We start from the raw sequence: 6,000 nt of genomic DNA on the forward strand, positions 1-6,000 counted from the left end.
GTATTTTTATAATGGATGTTTTGATTTGTTATGTTGTGTGTCTGGGCGGAAAGTTGTAGTTCGCTTGGTATTTGATATCGAAGTAGGTATTTGATATCCATCTTTCCATGGCTTTGGATTGCTTGTTCGTTTGCTTACTGGCTTGCTTACTGGCTTGCTTACTGGCTTGCTCAACCATTTGCTTAACCTAATCACTTGTTTGCTGAATTGCTTGCGTTTTTGACTCTTTTTGGGGGGGGGCTTTAGACTTTGGAATTGGACTTTGGAATTGGACTTTGGAATTGGACTTTGGAATTGGACTTTGGGAATTGGAATCTGAGTTTGGGATTTAGTATTTGAAGTATTTGAAGTATTTGAAGTATTTGAATCTAGGCCGTGAGGTGTTGGAGATTGTTTTGTGGAATAGGGTGGTGGCGTGTTGGAGGTATATTGAATCATATATTGAAGGGTGTGGTGGATGATGTGTAGATTGGTGCGATGAATAATATACACGGCAAATTACTCTCATGTCCTCCAAAAGTCATTCAATTACTCTTATGTTCTTAAAATCACGTCAATTTTAGTCTCATGCCCCTTGGGTTCTATGTAGATTCTACGGCGAATAAGTCTTATACCCTTCTAAAGTCATTTAAGTACTTTTATACTTTCGAATTGAAAAATAATTTACTTTTATATTCTTTGGCTTTTATAAGATAGGAATAGATTTTAATTATTTTAGATTAGAATTTATAAAGAAAAGATAAATTTTATAATAGAAATATAAATTCTGATTATTTTTAAATAGATTTTATAAGGAAAGAATAGATTTTATAAATATATTTATTAGAAGTAGATAGTAAGTTGTATATAATGTGTATATTGTGTTATAGTATATATTTTATTTATTTATTTATTTATTTATATTAATTAACGTCTGTCTTGAACCTCCCTAAGGGTATTTAGACGTGCTAAGATAAGGGACTATTTGAGCGGCGTGATCGTCGCAACCGAATTTAGCAATTTAACTTCAATGCCAGGGGCTGTTCGCTCCTCTGCAGGTGCGATCCACTTCTGTTTCCAGAAGGGTACGTCTGATCCGGGTTCTTGTTAGGGTAGAGCTTGGTTCCCGGGTGGATAGGCTCGTTGTGGGCTCCGATCCCTATGGTGAAGGAGAAGAAGTGGGAGTGGGTTGCTATTTGTTTAGCCGAGCGGCAAGGCTCTTATATTGTATATTGGGTTTGCGGTTTTTAGGGGTGTGGTATATTCGAGTGATCAGTTGAGTGGTAAGTTTATAAAAGGGGCGGCAGGCTTTGTTGAAAAGATGGTCGCTTTCTAAGGGTCCTTTAGTAGTTAGGACAGATCTGAGTGTAGAACTCTGAGTCGGTAATCAGCTGAGTGAGCTTGCTAGGTGTGTGTAAGAGTTTCTTGATATATGTGATCGCCTGTTTGTTAGATTGTATTTCTACAGGGGCCAGGGGCCAGTCTGAACGTTTTAGGTTGTTTATAGTGCATTTAAAGAAGTGATATGGTTCCTTAGCGCTGCCGCATGAGCAGTCCAGCTTGTTGTTTTGATGACCAAATCGCTGATGGTAAGCGGCGTAGTCGCCATGACCTGTTTTCATAGCTAGTAGTCGGTGAAGGACTGCTCTTGGCAGAGTTAGTTCCTTCGGCTCCTTTGTGTTGTACTTGGGAGACCATTCTTTATAATTAGCAGAGAGAGAGGGATTCATCTCTTCCCACCACTCAGTCTCTGCGCGTAGGCGCTTTTGGCGAACGATCGTCCGGACACCGCTAATTGTTGGTAGCTTGTCGATCGCCTGGTCCATGGGTCCAATTGCGCCTGCGTTTGCTAGGCGGTCTGCTTCCTCATTCCCTTCGATCTCCATGTGACCAGGTGACCACTTCACTCTAATGTCAAGTTGTTTCATTGCCTTATGGCACTTATGGAAGGCCCATTGCGTTGTGGGCGGCGCGTTTCCGCGAACACCCCAGATGACCGATGTACTGTCAATACACATCCAGATCCGGCCACTCGGGGGATCTTTAAACGTGCTGATCAGGTGCTCCAGCCCTCGCCACGCTCCGATCGCTTCTGCATCGAACACATGTGAGTCGCTCCGGATCTGCTTGGATCCGGAGGCTAATTGAGTGCCATTGTGATATATTACATATCCGTATCCGACACAGTGTTTACGATCAATGGTTTGTTCTGATCCGTCGGAGAAGATCGTGTAGTCCTCAGGTGGGAGTTGCAGCCACCACTCTTTGAAGGCTTGAGCTGCTTCCTCTTTGGTTAGCCCTTCCGTCGGATCCGTTCTGCAGCCTATCGAGAAGTGCGGGCGAAGTAACTTCGGCCGTTGGGTCTCTGGGATGAGGAGGCCGAGCCGTTGGATTCTTGTAAGGGGCCTTCTAGCTGTGCCTGCTCCTCGCCCGCGCTTTCGTACTGTGGGTTTCAGGCGGCTCACTAGCAGGTGCTGATTGTCGACCGTTTTTAAGCGGAGTGCGAATCGCAGCTTGGCGTGTTCTAATGCGACTATCCCCGATGGCAGGCCGGCTTCTTTGATAAGAGCTGCGGTCGGTGTAGTTTTGTATACCGGGATCGCTCCTCTTGCGGCGGTATTGATCACTTTGTTGATGTAGCGGAGATGGCCTTTGATACCTGTGCCTGTGCTTGCTTCGCTTTGACCGAGGCTCGGTTTGAGTTTGCCAGCGTACCATACTTCAGTGCCGAATAGTGCTACTGGAAGGACGCAGGTGATCACTGCTTTTCTCAAGTAGGAAGCTGGTGGCCCATGCAGAGTGCGGGCGATCGACCTGATGTGCGAGGCTACTTTCATGGCTTTCGCTGTGCGTGTTTTGACATGTTGTAGAAACGAGAGCCGACGATCGAAGAAGACACCAAGCCATCTTAGAGTGGGTTGAGTGCTTCCACTCGTTACAATCGGTACTGGAGTGATTATCAGATCCGGGTTAACGACTAGTTGTTATAGTATATAGTATGTAATATATTTTAATAAGTAATATTTGAAAGACTCGTAAGAATACTAATGAAGTGATTAGAGACTTCGAAGTCAAGTATTCGCGTATATCTATTGAGAGATTAAGTGTATATTATATTATTCAAATAAAGAGAAATAGTATATTCAGATTGAGCTATTATTGAATGAGTAATTGTACTATAAAAAGAACCTTTTTTAGAAGATTTATTATCTAATAATTTAAAGGATTTTCTAGCTCTAGTAAACATAGTATAATTCTTTATCTAATATCTTTTCTTATTATAGAAAATATAAATATGAATATTAGTTTTATTAACTTTACTAGATTTTAATAAAGCTGTAAAATCTCTTCTATTATCGTTATATTCTTTTCAATCTTTACCTCCTCTTTCTTGAAATCTTTATTCACACCTCTCAATATTACCTCGTATTATATTAACAGATATAAAAATAATGTTCATCTTAGGAATTTATTCAACTCTTAATAAAATATATAAAGTATCTTATATTCTCATATTATTCAATATGATAAAATTTCATTAAACTTATTAAACCTGATTTCAAGAAGCGAGCTTAAAATTGATTGTAATTTTTTTTAATTTGAAATAAAATATTTTCAAATAAATACTTTATATTAAAAAAAATTAGATTGAATAGATTCTATTTTGGAATCGAATTATTTATAATTAGGGTTGATTGGGGATTTGTTTGGGGATTGGGGAGGATGAGGCTGGTATGTAGTGGGTGGGTAGGTGGGTAGGTGGATGAATAGCAATCTTATAGGTCGAGGGTCTTCCTAACTTTTATTAGACCTTCTTATATGCCAGGTGAGAGTGCTAGTGTATTTGATATGAATTAATATACTCCGATTCGCTTGAAATTATTGAACAATTGGGAAATGGTTAGGATTGGGTTTAGTATGATTGATAAATGAAAAGCCAAACCTAATCCCGTCTATTTATTGTTATACGTATGAGAACTCTCACTTGGTGTACTAGAGGGTCTCCCAAAGACTCGAACGACATCTAGATTGATTGGATAAATAGGTGTTTGTTGATGGATGGGCGGATGGGTGAATAGATGTAATGAGAATTGAGAATGAGATAGATTCATTTCATTGCGTTTTTAAATAGATTATGGGGAGTGAAATTTATTTCGGGGAGGTGAGGGAAGAGTGAGGAGGAGATTGAAGAGATTGAAGGGGTTGAAGGGGTTGAAGAGATTGAAGAGTTTGAGAAGATTAATAAGATTAATAAGAAGGTTAAAAGATTAAAGAGATTGAGGAGTTTGAGAAGTTTGAGAAGGTAAGAAAGGGTAAAAAGGGAGGTTGAGGGTAAGCTGATTATGATAGAGGAGATGAAATAGTTTGACATGTTGTTTTAATGAGAGTTTTGATGAATGGTTTTGGGAATGGTTTTATAGATTTGCTTCTGGATGTTTGGGTTAATTGTTGGTTGTTGATTGTGATTGGGGGGAGAGGAGAAAGGAAATATTCATATGTGTCGTCTTAAAAATTGATGGTGTCTGAGTATGGTACAGTATGAAATAATATTGAAGTGTATAAAATAGACCTATCAAATCTTGTAAGGCGGGTTGAGAGGGAGATTTGATGGTGGAGGGATTTGATAGGTGGTGGGGGGTGTAGATGATAGTAATATTTCAATCATGATGTGTGTATTATTTTCTTGGACTGACCAGGGAATCAGGGAATGAAGGTTTTTTGGGGGTTGAAATTTGATAGGAAGATGAAGATGAATTGATGATCAAGGAATGAGGGATGAGTGATGAGCGATTAGTTCTGAGATTGTTGATAGGTGAAGCAGAAGAGAGGGGAGGTAGTTGATGCTTATTCTGTATTAGTTTTGAACGGAAATTATATTGTAGTGGTGTTTTGTAATGTGTTGTGTCTGGATAGATGTGTATATATGATTTTTACAAAAGGTAAGAATCTTATTGAATCTTATTGAATCTAAAGGAATATACAAATACATTCTTATGGAGTGTGAGAATGAGAGAATATGTGTAAAAGAGATAATATAGAGGGGAGATATTTTGGAAAGGGGAGAGGGAGAAGATGTGGAGGGGCGATGATATAGAGAGAAGATGGAAGATATTATGGAGGGGATTTAGAGGGGTTCTTATTTTGGGATAGAATGAAATGAATTAGAAGAGTGGTAGTAAAGGGGTATAAGGGTATAGAGGGAGTATGGTATAGGGATAGTACGGTATAGGGATAGTATGGTATAGGGAGAGTATTAGATTCAAGTTTAGGGTCTGGACTCTGGAGTCCGAAGGACTTATATTATTATTATTACTATTGTTGTTATTAGGTTGGTAGAGAAAGATTTGAGATTCAGGATCCGGGATAGAGGATGCAGGATGTACTTTGAAGTCTCGATATGAGAAGATTGATCTTGGACTAGGATTGTTTTGTCCCGAATTAGTGAGCACATTTGGTTTGAGGGAATTGATAATGGAAATGCGAGTTTTTGTTAAGTTTTCCTATGGGTGATGTTACGGTACTTGGATGGGATTGAGATGCTGATATTCTGATAGAATCCAATAGGGGAGAATCGATAGAAGGATTGAGTTCGTAAGTTGCAGGATTGAAATAGCTACCTATTTTTCATTCGATTGCTATCTCCTTGTCTACTCAAGAAAGAAGGATAATATTGAAGAACTAATAGAAATTTGTAGTAACATGTTTTAGAGTAATTTTTCTGACTTGAGGGTTAAGTTTGATGGGAGAATAATAATAGTTAGTTATTTGAAGGAGAAAAGGAAATGAAGAGAATTTGTTTTGAATTCGGGCTTTTTAGGTTGGAAAATAGTTCGAGGTGAGAATTGTTTTTAGAATTGCCGGGTCTGCGATTTTTCCAAGTACCTAGGCATTTGGTATCTAAATTCTAGGGGGAACTTTGGGAAACAGCGGTATAGGATTTGATCTGTTTGTACTGGTTTGTGGAGAATTGAAAGATTCTGAGTGATAAGTCTCTGGGTATGTTGATGGAAATTCTGCTGT

Source organism: Botrytis porri, assembly GCF_014898465.1.
Source record: "Botrytis porri strain MUCL 3234 chromosome Unknown BPOR_002, whole genome shotgun sequence".
NCBI classification, from domain to species: domain Eukaryota; kingdom Fungi; phylum Ascomycota; class Leotiomycetes; order Helotiales; family Sclerotiniaceae; genus Botrytis; species Botrytis porri.